Raw genomic sequence first — 21,519 nt, forward strand, 5'->3', positions numbered from 1 at the left:
TCAACAAGGTCCAACCAGAATCGATGTCATTTCTACGCTGAAATTGAAAGTGGTGGGCTACTCGTCTGTCAGATACTACAACTTTCAGGTACAACAGTCGCCTTATATACCTCTCCTTCTTGATATCAATGTTATAACTAGTTAGAAGATGTATGCTCGTCTATCATCCAGCGAAGCTTCACCCAGACTCTGGGCACAGTGAAGGTCTTGGCACTAGAATCTGTCGTCCCCAACCTGGACCAAGTTTTCAGTTGCCTGAGATGCTTTCCGTGCCTGAAGAAGCTGTATATCGAGGTGATGTTCCTTTCCTGTTAGATGTTAACCATAAGGGAGTTCAATTTTTTGCACCTTTTCCCAAGTTCACAATGACAATGTACTACTATTTTTGAAGGAATTTTGGAGGATTTTAGGACATACACCCCCACCCCATATTGGTTGCTTCATTCATATGGTTACAATCGTCCATAATAATTTCTCCTTTAGATTCATCTGTACTAGTTTTCTTAGGGAATTTTTCATCCAATCCAACCTCTTGTGAAGAAGGCTACATGTTTCTAGATTTTAATCAAATGCCCATGTTAATCATGCCAGATCGAAGATGGCACGTTGGTGCATTTTACCAATCCTGCAAACCAAATGGGCGTGTAGCAGTGTTCAAAACTGCATGTAGGCACTAACACGTTCTCTTCTTTTGCAGTGCGTATTAGGCCCGGTGGATGATGTTTATAACGACAATCACATCGAATGCATGGATCTGCATCTCTAAAATATTACTTTGAACTCCTACCGAGGGACCCCACCGGAGATTACACTCGCCAGGTTCTTTCTTGCCAGAGCAAAGGTGTTGAGTGTACTGAGGTTGAACACGCATTTAATTAGGAAAGATCAATGGTATGATCAGCAGAGCCGGCTGGTACTGTTGAATGGAAGTGCCTCCAAAAATGCCAAACTTCATATGGGAAGAACATATGGCAAAGCAATTGGAAATCATTGTGTCAAACCCATACATGACTTGTCAGCGGCTGATCCCTTTCAGAAATGACGCAGCTTGCAATGTTTGAATTTGGGCGTTGTAATCTTTGAATTTGAACCTTGCAATATTTATGGTATTTGTTATATTGAACCGTTTATGTTCTCTTGTCTCAAGGCAAACAGTTCATCCGGGTGAACCGCATGTCGTACATCGCACACACCTTGATCTGGCTGACCATTTCTTTTGTGTTGCCTAATCACAAACAGTTCATCCGAGTGAATTGTATGCTATACATCGCACACACCTTGATCTGGCTGACCGTTTCTTTTGTGTTTCCTAATCACAAACAGTTCATCCGAGTGAACCGTATGATGTACATTGCACACACCTTCATCTGGCTGCCCGTTTCTTTTGTTCCTACTCATCGAAAACGGTTAATTGAACTGAACCGTATGCCCTAAATCGCACATGCAACTAAAATCTGAACCATGTTTGATGCATCCGTCATCGCAAACGTTTTGTGCCTTTTTGACGGTTTTTTACACCACCGTTTGCGATTATTGCATTGCACACAGTTTCGTCGAAGGGTCTCTGATCGTAGTGTCGCGTTAGTAGCATCCTGCGGTAGTGACAAATATAAAAGAGCATAAGGAGACAGAAAATGAAGAAATTGTTATTACCCAGGAGCAGTCTTGAAAGCCGGCAACTGGGTCTGTGATGAGTCACCAGAAGAAGAGCGAGAAGCCTCCTGGTAGTTTGAATCGGAAGAATTAAGTGGCTGGCGAATGAGACCCGCCAGTGGGTAAAAAAAGTTTAAGTTTGGAAGGACCTCGTTTCGACGTTTCCGCAGAACTGGAGTATTCGGTAAGCCGGAGGATAATTCTTCACCTCCGCTGGTCCGAGTCTATCGCTAGTTCTCGTGCTGCTGTTGCTTCAAAAGAAAGTGACGATCCAAATGAGCTAAGGGGTGTGAAAAGCTTACTTTCGGGGTTACTCGTCGAATTTTCTGTCTTGGCAAAGGTGCTGAGCCGGAGGAAATAATAGTTACCTCTTCTTCAACTGCTTGGCTAGCCCCCGTGTCATCCTGATAATAATCAGTGTCAATAAGATAATTGAAAAAGGAACCAAGGGAGTCAAGGTCTACCTTCGACTCAGAGCTGTCATTCAGTTCAAACATCTCGGAAGCACTTGATTTCTTCTTATTTTTCTTGGCGGCTTTCTTGGCAGCCCTGGCCTTTTTGGCAGCTTCATGGTCATATTTCTTTTTCCAAAAATCAGATTCAGCCTGTGAAAGTCATCAAAGTTGAGTTAATAGAATATTTGAATGATGAGGTAAAAGTAAGTGATTTAGAGACTCACATCCGGTGGCGGGTTAAGTTTGCAAAAAGGGTTCAGACCCACTTTGCTGAAGTCTTCCGGATCTTCATTCAGAAGGGTCTTTGTCATTTCATTGATTACCTCATCAGTTAAACGCACGGAACTGTGGCGCAGTGGATCCTTTATACCACACATGTAAGTACACATTAAGCCGGGTCGGTGACTCAAGGATATGATTCGCCAAGAAACCCAGCACCGAACCAAGTCAATGCCAGTTAACCCATTTCCCAGCAGAACCTTGACCTTTGCAATGCTGGGGGCAAGCTTTGCACGTTCAACAGTGGTAAGCTTTTCGGGAAGACGATGCTTTGGGTCAAGACGCTGGACGTTCAGCAGTGTTAAGCTTAGTGGATTCTCGTCAGCCGGAGAGGTATCTTTGAAATAAAACCATGTCTGGTTCCAATCTTTGGGGTGACTCGGTAAGCAAGCATAGGGGAAGATAGCATCTCTTCTTTGTTGAATTGAGATTCCACCAAGTTCCAAGATGGGTCCGTTCGTAAACTCATTTTGGCAGTTCAAATAAAAATATTCCCTAAAGAGTTCAACACTGGGTTCCTCTTGAAGGTATACTTCGCAGAAAACTTGAAAGTTGCAGATGTTTGACACGGAATTGGGTCCAATGTCTTGAGGATGAAGTTGAAAGAAGTGCAGAACGTCTCGGAAAAATTTGGACCCAGGTGGGGAGAAGCCCCGATTCATGTGATCAGTAAAAAAATGACCTCACCATCCTTTGGCTAAGGTCTTTCTTCGCTTGGTTTGGGGCCGCGCCAATGCATGATATCTTTTGCGGGTAAATAGCCGATTTTGACAAAGTATTTCAAAAGTTATTTTTGGATTAAAGGATCAAACCGAGGTATGATTAAGAACAGCGACAAACTCTGAAGAACTTCGAGAAACCCTAATGGAGATCTACAGCGGAGAAAGGAGAGGCACTTACTGGATCCACTGAGCAATGGAGAGGCGTCGCGGTTTATCTGGTCATGTTCAGGTCGATGCAGCGGCCAGGGTCGAGGAAGTTGACGAGCTCGGCGGCGGCGGGGCTCAGGCGTGCAGATGCGTCGCGGAGAGAGGTGGAATACGAGATGGAAAAGAGGGGAAATGAAAAGAGGGCTGCCTGACCCTATTTATAAGGAGAAGGGTAACATGTGGGCACGGAAAACAAGGAGGCCAAAGAATGATTATCCAGCTAATCAGACGCCTTGATTTTTGGGAGGTTATTAAAAGATAAGGATCTGTTAAGATATGTTGGGTATTGTGCGAAATTAATGATAGATGACATCATGGCGGTTTTCTATAATTCCAGGAGATGACGTCATGGCCGGTTACAATATCTCGCAAAGAACAAACAAAGAAGGAATTTTTATAAAGTGTTGAAGATTGACATGAACAAGTTCAAATCAACCTGGGGCCTAATGTTGGGGATATGACTATTGGGTATGACCCGCCCAGGAGGGGCCGGGTTATCCCAATGGCGGTTCATCAAGACGAAGCCCATGAAGATGTTGAAGATGGCGGTTCAAGAAGGAGACTTGTTAAAAGGCCCAATGCCCGAAGGCGGCTTAAAGCCCATAAAGTGTAAACCGCCATATATGTATAACTTGTATTGTAAGGCAAGTGTAATTAGTTACCAGGCCGGACACGTTTATGAGTCGGCCGGGACTCTGTAAGCCGCAGGGCGTCAACCTGTGTATATAAAGGGACAACCCGGCGGCGGTTTAGGGCAAGAGAGAACAGATCGAAAGCTAGGTCAATCATATTCGCTCCCTGGTAATCGAGACATAAGCAATACCACCTCAAACTGGATTAGGCCTTTACCTTCACCGCAAGGGGCCGAACCAGTATAAACTTCCTATGTCCTTTGTCCCGTTTAACCCCTTTAAGCTAACCAAGTTGTGATGGCTCCACGACTAAGTCCTCACACTAGGACATCTGCCGTGACAATTCCACGACACCATCCATTTCCACTTTACTCCAAATTCGTCTTTCACAACTAATAAAAAATATCTACAACATCACACACAGTTGTTTTATAGGAACCGTTTGCGATGAAAATTTCTGGGTCTATTTAAGTCTTCCTCCTTAAGCTTCGCCGGCTCGTCTGCTCAAGTGTCGGCAACCCCCGAATCCATGAATCCCGATCCCCATTCCCGCACCCCCTTCTTAGAAAGATGACGTTGTGGAAACGCTTCGTGAAGGCCCATACGATGGCCGCATCCCCCCGAGCACCGCCGCCTGCGCCGATAGCGCTGCCGCCTATGACGAGAGTGCGGCCGCATCCGCATTGAGCGCGGCTGCTTCTGCTAAGAGGGCGTCTGCGGCAGCCGACAGGGCAGCTGCAGCCGAGACAGCTATAGCTGCTACCGCGACGGCGGCTGCAAACGCCGAGAGCGCTCGAGCTGCCGTCCATGCCGCCGATGTCGCCCTGGCCCGGGTCGAGGCCATCCACGCCAAGATATTCCAGGCCACCTCGGAATCCATCATGCAACCCACGTCCGAAAAGGCGGCGGTGGCCAAGGAGCACCTACTTCCTCATGAGGTCACTGAGCGGGAGCTGGAGATGCAGGAGGCGGTGGAGATCGAGGAGCGCCGGGAGGAGGAGTTGCGCGTGGCCAAGGTCGAGGTAGAGAAGAGTCTGTCCATCGAGGAATTGGTGGTGGAGTACCAACGCGAGCTCTGGCGCAGCCACTACTACGAGTACTACAACCTTGAGGGCCGCGCCGAGGACGAGGACGCGGTCGACTTCAGCAGGGGGGACGCGGAGTCCACCAACGGTGGCATGTCGCCAGGACAAGTCATCGACGTCTCATCTCACACCGGCGATGCATAGGTCGGCTCGGCGGCGGACTTATTAAAATTATGCGTACTTAGGCTTTGTTTTTAATGCTGGTCTTTTGTTAGAGCAATGTTTAGGTCAACTGACTCTGTTTAATTACTAAAATTGCTCGATTCAGTAAGTGTGGTCTGTCTGCTGTACGCTCTTTTGTGTGCCCAAATTAGCAAGCGATGTTAAATTATGCAATGACGTACCCGGGGAAATTTCCACCAAAATTTGAATTATCAAACTCATCCCATGCGCATAAAGCAGATGAATCATTTGTGATGCACACGATCGTTCAAAGTGAATGGTGTCTGGCGGCACCATGCGCAAAGTTTCTCTCCACATTTCCAAAATTTTGGCCTACCGCCAAAATATCTACCCCCGCCCCCCTCCCCCTTCCCCACCCTCTTTTCTCCCCGGCCACAAGTCACATTTCCCCTATTTCCTCCTTCCTTCCTTCTTAAGCTATAGCCGCTTCCTCGCTTGCTTCCTCGCTCTCGCCGTCTTGCATCCTACCGCCGGGGTCGCCATGGTCTTCTTCAAAGACCTCTCCAGCGGTTCCTCCTCCGACGACGACTCCTTCACCACCCGGGTATGCCTCTCTTCTCTCTCTTGGGCTATGACTTGGAATGAAGGATTTTTACCCGGGAGCCGATTTGAGTCATTTCTTCCTCTTGTAGCTCCCTAGGACCATCAGTGGCAACGAATGGAGCGGGGTGGCCGAAGATCTATCTGCTCGTTGTCACCATCAATCTCCTATCACGGTCCCAACCCATTCATACCACACCTTCAACCAAACGCATCCTAAGACAGTGCCACAGTTTGTACCTAGTATCTAAAATTGTTGCCATCTCATCAGCGGTGCCATTAGAAAATTATTTGGCACCGCTTCAGCAGTTTGTGCAGCCAACTTTGGTCCACACATCCGAGCAGCCAAGCAGTAAAATACTAAATCTTTATGGCACGAAGGAATTGGGCATCGGAGCAACTAGGTGCTCTGGAGTCTGGGTCCCTGATTTTTTTCCGCTGCATCGGCTCGCCAGTGCAGGGCCGGTGCGAGATGTAGCAACAGTTGTCTTTACACCAGTTTTGGCATACATAGTGGATGGCCTTAGTGCTATTAGTTATATGTTACTAAATTTGTGCATGTACACACCTGTTAGTATCAATTTGCTGTCATCCAAACATTGTCGCTATGCTGTTGCAGTTATATTTACCTTCCTCATAAAATGTTCAATTTGTTATTTATTGTACATGAGTAAGAACTTGTAGCGTTGTTGTAGTTAATTATAGCTTCCGATGTTTCAGAATTTGTTTGTTGTCTAAGTAGCAATTAATTCATTTGTACATTGATCTTTTTGAGAAGATATGTCATAATTAACATGTTCATTCAGTTTTTCAAAATAAGCATTGGTGATTTTCTATGTTGCTATAAACCCATTTCCCCTACAATTGTTACTGATCTAGTTTTAAATATTATAGGATGAACGGAAGTATTTTTACTTGGAGTGGGTTGATCAAGAGTGGCCACAGTCTTTGAAGATGTGCCTAGCAAAGCTCTGGAGCATGTATGAGGAAGAGAATAGAGGTAGGCTTAGAGAAAGTGGTATCAACGGTGAAGAATATTTGAAGATACGAGATAAAAAGAGGAAGGTGGAGAATGAGCTCAGATTTTTTAAATCAGACTTTGCTAAGATGGTGTTGGCGAAGGAGGAGGCACTTCCCCAGTTGGCCAGTGCAAACTAGGTTCTTACCGAACTGAAAGCAGAAGTGGATAAGATGAGCCTGGATGATCTCGAGTAGTGAAATGAATATATTGTTCTAATATTGTTCTTATGAAGTTGAACTAGCTATATGTTGTATTGTGCTATTTTCAGGTAGCTATCGTACTGTGATGTTAAAATATATTTATGTGCCTGATATGAAATTGGCAAACAGTTGTTCGGTATGAAATGTGAATTTGCGTAATACTGGAAATATTAATTGTAAACTAATAAACCTGCTAAATGTGTCATGGAACTTTGCAAACGGTTCTAGCAGTAAAAGCGCTTGTGATGGATATCTCAATGCCACACAGTTTTCTTCATCAAATCGTGTGTGATGTAGTTGATAAAAGCAATGGTTAACCAAGGCAGAGCATGTGTGATAGTTACACCTATCACACACGAGACTATACATAAACCTGTGTGGGATGTACATACGAACGGAAACGTTTTCCCTAGATTGACTGTGTGGGATGTACACTCAAATGGAAACGTTTTCCCTGGATTGACTGTGTGGGATGTACATACGAACGGAAAGGTTTTCCCTGGATTGACTGTGTGGGATGTACATAAGAACGGAAACATATTCCTTGGATTGACTGTGTGTGATATACATACAAACGGAAATGTTTTTCTGGGATTCACCGTGTGGGGTGTACATACGAACGGAAATGATTGGGTTTCGATGCCTCGCCCGATCGCACACGAGCTCATTTTGCCCCAGCCTGTGTCCCAGTAGGGCCTATCCCCGACGGTTTCTGGGTCGTGTGGGAAGGACCCCCCTATCGCCCACACTCACTTGGCGACGGTTCCAAATGCCGTCGCGGAAAGGGGTTAAAAACCGTTAGTATAGCACCGACACGCACCAGTGTATGTTTCGATGAGGCTATTGATGAGCTTGCTGATTTCTGGGCGGCTGGGCGGGAAATTGATGAGTGGAGAGGTAATGTCACATTTTCTGTAGTGTGTTTGTGTTCATCATATAATATATTAGGACGAACTAATCTTGGTCTAATGTTTTCAGGGCCTGATTTGAATAAAACTTGCCAAGGGCCCAAGATGTGCTATTGCTGCTGCAAATTAACATTTGTATGCTCTTGCTGCTATAGATTTGATTATCTATAGCTTTTTTGGCTACTACTCATCAGTCCATGGTGTCCTGGAGCAGCAAAGTGTGTTGATTTGGTTGCTCTTCGCCTCGCCGTCGTCGCTGTCTTAGCCTCGCCTCAGTTGCTTACTCCTACCTCTCTTCCTCCAGCCTGTTTCTTTGCCGCCGACCAAGAAACACTGAAAAGGACACACAGAAGTTCAGCTGGCCACACTGAATGCCAGACTGTGTGCCGCCATCGATGGGTGAAATGCCTGTCTGTCGCCATGGACCTACTGGTTGGGGAGAATGCTGAGGTGAGACGTCGTTGCACCGAAAATTTATTTTTCTTGGTGGATTTACATTGTTATCTCGGCTCACTGGATTTTCTATGTTGTCCAGCGCCGTTCTTTGCGTGTGTACCTCTGATTCTTAGGTACGTCCCTATCCCCATTGTGCCTTCCACTGGCTATTTAAATTTCAATATTATTTTTGGTTTTTGATCTTGCAAGTTGACACCATCTTACTGGCCCTTAATTCTGAGAGGGCCAAGGAATTGCCTTGTTACATTATTACCATGAGAACCGTTTTTAGCATAACAATTGATGTTGACACTTCTCTGTGAATTTTTTTTAGATCTCGGAAGAACAAAAAGATCATCTACACGGCACACTTTGACCAATGTCTGAAGATGGCAAAGACAAGAAACCTTTAAGAAATTATTTTGCTGAAGTAAGTAGGCAATGAGCATTCTACTGTATACATTGGATGTCCTGCCATGGCACGGTAAAGACTCTTTCTATTTTATATATATTATTGATCTTTTAGTTCCAAAACTGTTCAGTTGCGCGGTAGTATGGCTTAGATTGCAATTTTGCTTCCTCCACTCATTGCTTTGCTCAGTTAAATTTGTAGGACAACACAAATATATAAATGTGCTTATATTATGCGTACTTTATTTAGACAAATTTAATAGAGGAAGAAATCATCTTTTTCTGATAAATTGTTCCATGTGCAGAACAATCACCACATGTTGTACCAAGGCCAGCAGAAAGATGATGCAGTCATGCATAGTTAAATGATTCTGCCAAAAATATTCAGATTTTTAATCCTCTTAACATTTTTTATCTTGTGGTGTGTCTGCTGGTGAGAGCAAGGACGGTGAGGAAGCAGAGAGGAAGATTGTAGGACGAAGAGGAGATCATGGCCGGCACGTTGCCTAGAATTACCTCGATTGGTTGGATTTCCATGCGAATTTTATATCTAAATCTTGTCGTTTACGTTGTTGCAGGGATTGCACGGGGGGAGGAAGCGGTCCATTCGAGGGATGGACGAGAAGGAAGTGAGATGGAGATGCTCTCGGTGGCGGCGGCTATCTTGGAGGGTGGCATGCAGGACACTTGCAGTATCTGCCTCTTGGCCTTCTGTGAACTGAAGGGATTATGTTATCTAGCGAAAAGGGAATTTTATTTGTACATATTGATTTATTTAGATGTATAGGAGATACACATTTATGGCTCATACCTGATCCATATGAACTGAGAAGCTTTCTTTTCTTCTTAGACATATATCTATCCATTGATATGGCATCTTCTTTTACTTATTATTTAACATAATGATTTGCTAGCAGTTAAAATAATCCCAAACAATCTGGAAACATATAGATTTGAATATGTGTATATTATTTTGCTGAAGAGTTCAGTCCATGCGTGTTTTTGCCATCTAATTTTATATTCTGGGCTGTATGGAAGTGATACTTTTAAGTTCTATGATGATTATAGAAACATCCCGCCCTGCTATTTTGTTATATTAGATGTTCTCTTGCTTTGGCTAAAATCAGATAGAGGCTTTAAGCATATTCTGTTTAAATAATGACAGTCTTTTGTACTTGCTATTGCCTTTGACTGTCTCCTTCTGGTATGATTAATCATGTTTGCTTAGTTAAATGGCATATATGTATATAAAATTTGTAACTTCATTCTTGTTCTCATGCTCTGCTTCTAATTTGCAGTCTTTAGGGTTTTCTCTGATAACAAGATGGTTTCTGGAAAATAAGTACCAAGAACTACAACTAGGCATGAAGCGCAAGAAAGTCGACAATAAGATGTGTGAGCCAATATTTATCTTCTTGCTTCGTGCATTTTTCTATTTTGCTCGATGTTGGATGCTATTCATGTCCTTGAGGCCTTGGTCATCGGCATTGATAGAACTAATGGTCAGGTTGTAGTGCTTTTCCTTCCTGATGCTATGTTGTTGGCCCTTGTTAATGCTTGTTGTACATTTTCCTTGATTTTTTTGTTCTGCCTTGCTGTGCATTGGATACTCTAGGGCTGGTTTGTACTGTTACATGAATAGAATCCATGTGCTAAAAGCATTGAGAGTAATTTAGATATGTGGATGCAATATTTCTTTTCGTGTATAAGATAATTGGTTTATCAATTTAGTCACTCCTTACTATTATTTAAAGTAGATAGATTGTCCATGATGGAAGTTGGAATTATTGGGATAATTGGTTTATCAATTTAGTAGATCCTTACTGTTTTCACGACAACATTGCCCACCATCTTCATTTTTATGCCCCTCTTCCACCAACAATTCCCTTATGATATTGCATTTTTTTCAATTTTATTTCTGCACAGGGGTTCTTATTTTTTATATGCTACTAGTCCACTGCTTCTCTGGTTTTTATAAAAAGGTCGATATTGTTATTTTCTAGCTCATTGGTACTTATAGCCTTATATGTTGGCGTAATTTGTCATGGATATCAATAAAGTAGTATTTTGTTAATTGATTAATGGTCAAACATACTACTTTCGTATCTTTACTATAGGTGCCTCAAACAAAAATATCTTAGTGTTCTACAATGAATCTAACATATGCAGTTTAATTATTTATAACCATTCATCACCAAAACTACTTTGTTAGTAGTGAAAGGCTTGGTAGGATTTCATAGATGTTGTTCATCATGGGATTAACCTGTAGAAGAATCTATTCATAACCTTATCATGTGTGTGATGTTGGGTTGCAGCCTTTCTATGTTGAAAGGCTTCTTTATTTCCCTTGCTCCCATTTTCTTCTATATGCATTGACTAAAGATATGTTTTACAATGTGGCATGGTTTGAGCATTTCACGCTATTTTCATGCTTCCATTGTTTCCTTCCACAACATAGCTTTGAACTATAGTGCAATTTGGGAATTTTTTTCTGTTGAAAAATAACTTGAAACTACCTCCCCACGTGTTTCATTAATTTCATCCATTGTGGACTCATCAAGTACTAACAAACTTATTTTTGTGATGATGCAAATCATGGTTTAATTACCTTTTCCACCGCATGTTTTGCATATGCTTTCATTAAATATTGTGTTTTCCACAATGTTTGCTACCTGATCTTCTAAGCAGTTAGTACAGATAGCAAGTGTGGCTTGCCGCACCCACCCGGTCCAGTTCCATCCAACCCAGTAGTATACACATGATGCAAAGGTAGAGGAACAATAAACTCATGAATAACTAAACATAACTGGATGCTCCTTTGCCTTCTTGTGTGCACAAAATTTTGTGAACTCATTGTGATTCAGAAATACATGGTAGCATGCAGCAGAATATTCTATGGTTATTTTATTGATGTATCTTACCAATCATGTTATTTGTTGTTACCAATATGTACCAGATTTTGGCCATTTTCATTTAGTATAGTTTTTGGTCTCAATAACAACACGTCTTGGTGTTAAGACGAGCCGCATGGCCTGCTATGATCAACAACTTCTGAGTCATAGGATTTGATGCATTATTTTGTGTGAAAAAAAAGTATCTTTGTAATGAATGCATGAATTCAGTTTTTTGTTTGATGCAACTAACAGATTCTATGGGTAACTATACTAATAGATGAGAGCATGTGTGCATGTGTATGTAGTTTTTAGGGAGAATTATGTGAAACCAGTGTGAAACTGTATCTCATAACAATGCACTTATCTCATAACAATGCACTTATTTTGACAAATTTTGTGGATGTTGAGTGGATGTTGTATATTTTACAAGAATTGATTTAGAAACTGTATCTCATAACAATGAACTTATTTTGACAAATTTTGTGGCAGTAGATAAAAGCAAGACAAGGTTGACCTCACAATGCCCTCTGATAGAAATCATCACTACCAGAAGTTGTAAGCCTAGGTGGGTTTGACAATCGAAAGAAAAAACATGAGGTATTCATATTGCTCACTGTCTACATGCTTACTTATTTAATCATCTTCTGGATTATTTGACCAGCAGATAGTTCATTTTCCACTTTGATGCATGAATGTAGAGTATCTTCGATGCATTACCAGCAGATAATGCTAAAACTTACATTGTCATAGTTATAGTGACAATCAGTGCATTCCTGTACTTTTTTCTGCCAAGTATTCCCAAGCATAAGCGTTACTCTTGCAACAGTTTGGTTCTACAAAAGTATACAGTGAAAAATAGGATCCCATGATTCCTTGCCTCCTCACATCTTCCACTCTATTTGTTGGTTGGTTCTCTTTAGTTCTGTAAATACTGAGTGTTCTCCATACTATAATAGGATTCCCAAATATACAACTTCTTTCACTGATGTGTTGTTAGCATGTTGATGTGATAATTTGTTCTTTATTTGTTTACTTAGTTGGTTCCCTTTTAAATTGTTTTTGGTTCAATTGGTCCCTTAGTTACTTCCTCGGTCCATATGGCTGCCACCGAATAGATTCTGTAGTTTTGTATATTTTGCTCAGGGTCCTATGCTCCATTTATGCCTTTTCTATACATTTTTTAAATTCTCAGCTTCATGAAAGTGGACCATTTCAGTTCTCTTGCTGGTTACGAGCGGTTCAGAAGTTCTGTTTATTCTTACTATAGTAGTTTATAATTGCTTTTGCATGTACTTTTTAAGTATTGGAGGGCACAACTAATTTGTTGTTGGTTTATTTATGGTGTATCGAATATGCCTTGCGGTGCCACATGACCAACATGGATTATGTCATTGTCTCAAGCCTATATGGGGCTAACCATGATGGTGTCGTCCATGCCTGGCACAATGATAGCACTGAACTTCCACACCTGGTCCAAGGTTTGCCTGTCGATTTAGATACTGTTCTAGCACTCTCTGATTTATGCCTTACAACAACTTTGTCTATCTACGGCAGCTACTCTGCTTTCATATGTTTGGCTATATTACACACTTTGTTGTTCTAGATTTGGAATCTTTTTGGAATTGATGCTCTAGACCAACGGGATGGACTAGGCAACATGTGCCAAGGCGAGACCCATCTCTCCTCTTAAGTTGATTGATTTCTCTTTCTGCGCTCCTTTTTCTATGGTCTCATTTGGCATTTCTCCTTCATGATTATTATGTTTGGGTTGTCATATGCTTTATCTCGATATCATGGTGAGGTTCCTTGCTTTCTCCATGTGAACTTTCCAAAAAGCTTCTCTACTTAAGGAACTATTTTTGCTCATTGATGTTGCATCGACCAATGCTTACTACCTAATAGAACTAAAAGTCAGTTACTCGGTCAACACACCTTACAAAAATTGTGAATGGGCAATCTATGGCCATCTAGAGTAGAATTTGGTTCATTGATTGATGTAGAAAGACAAGGGTCAAAGTGATCTTTTCCCAAGGTTATCACCACTGTTTTGTTTTAGGCTTATGTGCCTGATGTTTTTCAGGATCTGTGTCAAGAAGGGGATATATCAAAGTAGTGTCTCATGTTCTAATTATAAATGAAGAGAAAGTTAATAACTTCGTAATTACATAGTAATCATGGCAAGAGCGTAGAGGTTAGAGTTGTACAAACGAACTTCAGACGCATCAGCAGCCTCTGCACCTTTCTATGTACTTTCATTAATAATCTACCTATAATTACAAGAACGAAATGCATGAATGTATATATCTTTGCACCAGGCCACTTTACTTTTGCTATGATATGTCATTTTTGTGAGTCGATGATGATTTTGGCATTGATGTTCTTATGTAAGTGGTGTGGCTTGAAACTACATCAGTATTTCCCCAAAGAGGAAGGGATGATGTAGCACAGCTACCGTAAGTATTTCCCTCAGTTATGAAACCAAGGTATCAATCCAGTAGGAGGACCAAGCAAGACTTAAACAGTACCTGCACACAAAGAACAAATACTTGCAACACGATGCGTAAGAGGGGTTTCCAATCCTTCCTCGGTAATAAGACAAATTGTTTTGTGGTAGATTGGATAAATAGATCTCGATAAAATGCGGACTAAAATAAATAAAGAAAAAGTGCAGCAAGGTATTTTTGGAGTTTTGGAAATATAGATCTGAAACTAAATATGGCAAAAGATAGATCGGAAAGCAAATATGATAAAATATAGACCTGGGGACCGTAGATTTCACTAGTGGTTTCTCTCGAGAAATAGCACATGGTGGGTAAACAAATTACTGTTGGGCAATTGATAGAATAACAAATAATTATGTCGATATCCAAGGTGATGATCAATATATAGGCATCACGTCCAAGATTAGTAGACCAACTCCTGCCTGCATCTACTACTATTACTCCACACATCTACCACTATCCAGCATGCATCTAGTGTATTAAGTTCATGGAGAAACAGAGTAATGCAATAAGAACGATGACACGATGTAGACAAGATCTATTCATGTAGGAATAGACCCCATCTTGTTATCCTTAATAGCAATGATACATGTGTGCCTCGCTTCCCCTTCTGTCACTGGGAAAGGACACTGCAAGATCGAACCCATCCCAAAGCACCTCTTCCTATTGCAAGAAAAATCAATCTAGTTGGCCTAACTAAACCAAAGACTTGGAGAAGAAAATCATGCATATAAGAGATCAAAGAAGACTCAAATAATATTCATGGATAAAAATCTAATCATAAACTCAAACTTTATCGGATCCCAACAAACACACCGCAAGAAGTCATTACATCAGATAGATCTCCAAGAGACAATTGTATTGAGAATCAAAAAGAGAGAAGAAGCCATCTCGCTACTGCCTATGGACTCGTAGGTCTATGGTGAACTACTCACGCATCATCGGAGAGTCATCAATGAGCATGATGAACCCCTCCGTGATCGTGTTCCCCTCCGGCGGAGTGCCGGAATAGGGCTCTAGATTGGATCTTGTGGTTCCGGAACTTGCGGCGCCTGGAATTGTGTTTCGTCGACTCCCCTAGGGTTTCTGGAATATTTGGTAATTTATAGGGCAAAGAGGCGATGCAAGAGACCCCTGTGGGCCCTACAAGCCACCAGGCCACTATCCTGCGCCCCTGCCCTTCTCGTCCTTCCTTCCTGTCTTCCATTCCTAACTTCTCGGCTCTCCCTCTCTCCCCTTCGCAGGAACCTCCCTGACGCCATGAACTCTGTCGCGTCGTCAACCACATGGGGCTAGTGGCCTCGTTCGTCGCTGGATCCGGGGACGCCATGCCCAGACCCATCCGTTCTCGGCCTCCCCGCGCCGTTCCCAACCCCACCGACCCGGCGCCCAGGACCTCCCCTATAGCTGTCGCGCCCGACACCTGCCTCTGCATCAAACAGAAAAGGACGACACCTGCTCGATCCCCTGCCTCGACCGCACTAACTTCATTCAAGCCCTGCAACTGCTCTTCCGCCTCCCCAAGCCGCGCCTCGCTGCCAAGTTCCTTACCGCCGCCGGAGTCCTCGCCTTCGACCATCGTCATCTTCATCTCGTCTGCGAGGAGACGAGCGCCCGAGCACCCGCTTTCATTGACCGCGGCGTCAACCTAGCCGAGTGGGTCGGCCTCCTTCGCGCGCGTGGGCCTCAGCCACCCACATCCGACCCAGCTTGACCAGCCCATCACTGAGCCGGCCTAGTGCCTCTGGTGAGCAGCTCCTCACAAAACAGTACCAAATTTGAAATATGCACATGGGGATTTTCCAGAATTGTTGTTTGTTGTTTCCGGCCTCATTTAAATTGTCTAGATAGTGTAGTTTAATTGTGTTGCACCTCTTGCCATGTTAACAACATTTAAAATTGTTGAGTAGCATAAAAAATTGTTGCTTGGGGCCGGAAATTGTTGAATGTGGTGTTTCGTCAATATGCAACTCGTTGCTTATTGAGCTCCACTTAATGTGTAGTATTGTTTGTTGCACTTTGCCATGCCATGCATATTTAAATCGGACATGCATCATACTTGATTGTGAATTATGCCATGGTTATGATATGTGTGTTTACCATGTTGTTTGCTTCTTTCCGGTGTTGCTTCTTCTCGATAGTTCCGGTAACATTGCAATTGTGAGGATTCGCCGACGCCCGTTCGTCTACTTCATGGACTCTTTCTTCTTCCTAGCGGGATTTCAGGCAAGATGATCATTACCCTGGATACCACTACTATCTTTGCCTTTCTAGTTTTCTCGATGCTATCGCTATGTCGCGCTACCTACCACTTGTTTATCAAGCCTCCCAAATTGCCATGATAAGCCTCTAACCTTTTCCACCATCCCAGCAAACCGTTGATTGGCTATGTTACCACTTTGTTCAGCCCCTCTTATAGCGTTGCTAGTTGTAGGTTGTTCCATGTTGGGACATGGATATCATGGGATATCACAATACCTCTTATTTAATTAATTTATCTATATACTTGGTAAAGGGTGGAAGGCTCGGCCTTTTGCTTGGTGTTTTGTTCCACTCTTGCCGCCCTAGTTTCCGTCATACCGGTGTTATGTTCCTTGATTTTGCGTTCCTAACACGGTCGGGGTTTATGGGCCCCCCTTAACAGTTCGCTTTGAATAAAACTCTTCCAGGAAGGCCCAACTTTGGTTTTACCATTTACCTAATAACAACTAAAACTTGCATAGGGACTTTCCGGTCCCCGAGGATAATTAACCAACAACCCAGGCCGGTGCTCCTCATGAGTGTTGGTCCAAACGGGGTAGCCTGCGGGGCCACCACGAGGCAACTCAAGGATTGGTTTTACTCATAGCTTGTCCCATCCGATCGTGGCCTGAGACGAGATACGCGCGGCTCCTATCAGGGTGTCGGCACGTCGGGAGGTCTTGCTGGTTTTGTTTTACCATTGTCGAAATGTCTTGTGAACCGGGATTCTGAGCTTGATCGGGTTGTTCCGAAATGGAGGATTTTCCTCCGCGGATCGTGAGAGTTTGTGATGGACTAAGTTGGGACACCCCCGCGGTTATGTGGCAGATTGGAAATTCATAATATCCGGTTGTAGAGAACTTGACACCAGAACAGAAATAAAATACACCAACCGCATGCGTAACCGTGATCGTCTCTTTTCGAGGTAGTTCGGGAAGAGAACACGGTAGGGTTATGTTTGATTCGTACGTAGTTAAGGATCACTTATTGATCATTACTAGTTTGTGACCGTTATGTGTAGCCACTCTCCTTACTCATGTACTCATAAGTTAGCCACCATACAATGCTTAGTGCACTACAAAAAAAATACACTTCCGCGATGATACGTGTTTGTCACAGTAGGTCGCGTTTTTTGTCATGCATGTACATCCATGATGATTTTATGACACAATCAAGATAGTCATACCTGTGCTGTCGTAGAAGTGTTCCATGACATTACCAAAATTATCATCACGGAAGTGTCCACTTCCATGACGATAAATCACGCGTCACAGAAGTGCTTTCGTCAAGGGTGACCGACACGTGGCATCCACCGTAACGGAACGCCGTTAAGCTATCGGGTCAGGTTTTGGATCCAATAACCCGTTAACAGCCCCGACCAATGGGAAATTTCCACGTGTAAAATTCTTATTGGCCGGACGAAACACGTGTCAGCTCGTCAGTGGGTCAGATAGGTGCCTATGATATGTCGACACGTGCCACGGCCCACCACTGGCCCATTTAGCATACAAAGCTAGCCCGTTTGACTTGGCCAAAAGTTAACGGGCTGGCCCATGAAAAGCCTGTTAACGGTCTCTTTGCAAATAGCCCATTTTGCGGCCCGTTAGGCCCTAAAGGAAATCGGCCCAACAACGTCATGTGGGCCGTCGAATATAACACCAGCCCATTTTACTTTCGGCCCATGTATGGCCCACGACGTCTTTCGGCCCATATGAGGCCTTCGTATCTTTCGGCCCTTTACAAGCCCACGGTGACTCTAGCCCATAATGAACAGTAATTTTCTTTATACCCGTTAACGGCCCGTGATTTACATGGGCCGTTTCCAGCCCGTGTTAGCTTTCGGCCTATTGACGGCCCATACGTTCTTGGGCTCCTTTTCGGCCCTCGATTACTTCCGGCCCATTACTGGCCTGTTCCCCTAATGGGCCAAATTCGGCCCATGGCAAGAGTCGGCCCGTTACTGGCCTGTTCCCCTAATGGGCCAAATTTGGCCCATGGCAAGAGTCGGCCCGTTACTAGCCTGTTACCCTAATGGGCCAAATTCGGCCCATGGCAAGAGTCGGCCGTTTCTGGCCTGTTAACCCGTTGCGCCGTTTCCAGCCCGTCCTATATTCTGGCCCATTAACGACCCGTTATGCCTGTGACAGAATTAAGCCTTTGCTGTCCTACGGCCTGTTAACGGCCTGTTACCATGCTGGGCCGATACCAATTACGCCCGATTACGGCCCATGTAGACCCATTTATCCGACGGCCCGAGGCCCACCGATTACAGGCCCATTTATCGATGGCCCGTAGGAGACCCATGGATCCTACGGCCCGTATATGGCCCATGGTAGTTGCGGCCACTAGCAAACCAGGGAATAAGAAGACTAGGAAATAAATAAGGCCGAAACTAATGCTAGGCTATTAAGGCGATTGCACAGATTACATCCACTCGGCATCAAAGATCGCCACCAGTGCAAATATAGGGAACACCCTACACTATACAAAAATGGCTTGTTGTTTTCTTCAGCCGATGGCTGCATGTTAAGAATAAATTTTGTATCGCACCAAAACAAATTACAACTATATAACAAAAGGAAGGTTGGCATAAAACTTAACAGTCTAGCAGATAAATGCACCACCAGAAGTTCAGAAGCTCAGTTCATTTGACCTGACTGTTATGTTTTCATGTTGTATTGTCCGATGGAGCACCATAACCCTCGCCTTCATTTCCCCTAGGCTCCTGAACAACATAGCAAATGTCTGATAGTCTGGTTTCAAAACCATGCATAACTTGACAACATTGAGCAATGTTTCTCCTTGTTTCACAAAGGGTCTCTGTTAGGGAATGGACTTGTGTCTGGAGCGCAGATACAACATTGCTTTGAGCTTGCATATCTTGATCATGAGGCAGTTTGGACGATATTGCCTTAACAACCAACCCAGTATTATGCAGGAACGTGCTTTTGGCACTGTTAGTGGACAGGTACTGACCCACTGCAGCAAGAGCTGACATTGCGGTTATAGTTGCCTCGCCACCTTCAGAAGGTGGCGGTTCCACCATTTTTTCCATAGCTCGCTGAAAAGTTGAGGTTTTACATTAGTAGTACCAGAACAGAAGATATTAAGGAGGCAGCAAAACCAAAGAAAATAGCTTTGGTCTATATACAGAACTTATTCTGGTGAACCCATGTAAAATATTATTTGTATTTTATTGCAAAGTACATAATAAAACCAGGTTCCAAACATATGACCATGTACCATCGCTAATGTATTGTCTATTTCTTCACATTGTATTGAGGGCTAAAGATAAAGAGACGAAGTTTATAATACGGTAAGCATAGTATGACATCATTCATATCACAAAACAACTGAGAACAGACAAACAGGCAATTGTAACATTGTGTGGGCAAGTCCAGCACGGAACTAGAGTACGGGTCAAGATCAAAGGAACATCACTCCTCTCTTTTAAACCTTGTAAGGTGCAATGATACGCTAAGACAATTGTGTATAAAATTGAAAAGAGTAATAGACATTGGCTGCAAACCATGCAGTTCAAGGGACAAGTCAGAGTAAGTAGTAGTTAAAAGGCATGAGGATTAAGGACTTACAACAGCGGCTTTGACTGGTGTAGTCATGCCCTTCTTCTTGCTGGTGTGACAGTCCTTGAAGATTTCCACAGCATTTGGTTCAGGTACTTTTTGGTCCTTGCGGGCTTTCCTCTGCATTTCGAACAAGTCAATATAGATCTGATAATATGGTACAGCGAAAAGAGTGAAACAGCAGCTAATTACAAGAGCCTCGCAGTGTGTAATATAGCTACGAGATCCTGTCGTCTGTTGGAATTTCACTTTCGTACGGTTGGCCTTGTTCTTTGAACAGTTCACCTACAAGAAGATAGATTTGTGTGGCACATGCGTAAATAGGACTTCAACATGTGATCTGATCACATATATATAACGTACCTGATACTTCGGATCAGACCAGTGTTTAACAAGGCCCCTCCAGTCTTCATCCGATATATTTTCCACTGGAGATGTTTGGGAAAGTTCACTGTTAGCCTTGCCTTCAAAGTGAGTTTTCCTCAAGTTATACCGATACTATCGCAGAGCAGACTTGAAAACATGGGTGCAAGCTTGTCTAGTTGCATCATCTTGGCTATCCAACTTGAACCTCATCTGTTGAAAATTATGGGAGTCTCATTATCAGCAACCTAGAAAGTATGGGACAGAGCAAGACGATATTACTTGTTTCCATACATAACCATGCTTACAGATAAATGGTCGAGGAAGGTGTTGAACTGGGTTTCATCTTTGTCATTCCTGTACTGAATCCATGTTGGGAGGATACGTACATGACACCTAACGGCAACCGCTGCCTCTGATACTAACTTGGCTGACTCTGTAGCATCACGTGGCCTTTTTAAACCTGCCTCAAAACGGATCTCCATTCTTCCTCCTCTAGATTTAGTTAACCTATCGAGCCATTATCCCTGATGTTCGTTTCCTCTTGCGCCTAGGTGCTAGTCCAACAACGAACATAGGAAGTGTTAGTGTACATCAAACTGTGAGACTACATATAAAGAAGCATGCAACTGTAACTTGACTCTAGCAACTACCTTCTTGTTGTTGAAGCTCACAAGGTTCATCTGATATTGCCAACTCGTCGTGTGTCAAGAGTGCTTGGGAAGTAGTGTCAGGTGGCAAGGGAGCTTGGGAACGTGCTGCTAGCTCAGTTGACGCACGAGTAAGTCGTGCAGCTGGTAGTACTGTGGTAGGTGTTGCAAGAACTAGGGTTGTCTCTGCTTGTTTGGTGGCAGCTATTAGTTTCTGTTTGGCTTTTTTTGCAACTCGTGTAGCATGGGATGCCGTGTTTGTAGAATTTTCCGCTGGACTTTGACCTTCTATTGCACCATCAGTACTAGCAGAATCTGCAGGATTCATCCGCTTCTCATTCCCTGCCATTCTGTGTTTCTTCCTCTTTCTCTGTGCCATGTTAAGTCAAGCCGACAAGAAAAATGAATAACAATTTAGTTCTTCAGAACAAATTGATGCGTGATGCAGACGAACTGAACTTTGATGTTAGACAACCAAATGATAGGAGGATGTAATATGTATGAAAAACAGGACGGAAGAGATAACCAGAACTATGATGTGTAAACTAAGAAGAA

At 43.2% G+C, this 21,519-nt stretch overlaps 1 pseudogene; it reads right to left on the reverse strand.

The window, feature by feature from the left end:
• Positions 1 to 2,253: 2,253 nt before the first annotated feature.
• Positions 2,254 to 21,519, reverse strand: part of LOC120963241 (uncharacterized) — a 61,024-nt pseudogene continuing 41,758 nt past the window's right edge.

The sequence above is a fragment of the Aegilops tauschii genome, chromosome 4 (assembly GCF_002575655.3).
Source record: "Aegilops tauschii subsp. strangulata cultivar AL8/78 chromosome 4, Aet v6.0, whole genome shotgun sequence".
Taxonomy (NCBI): domain Eukaryota; kingdom Viridiplantae; phylum Streptophyta; class Magnoliopsida; order Poales; family Poaceae; genus Aegilops; species Aegilops tauschii.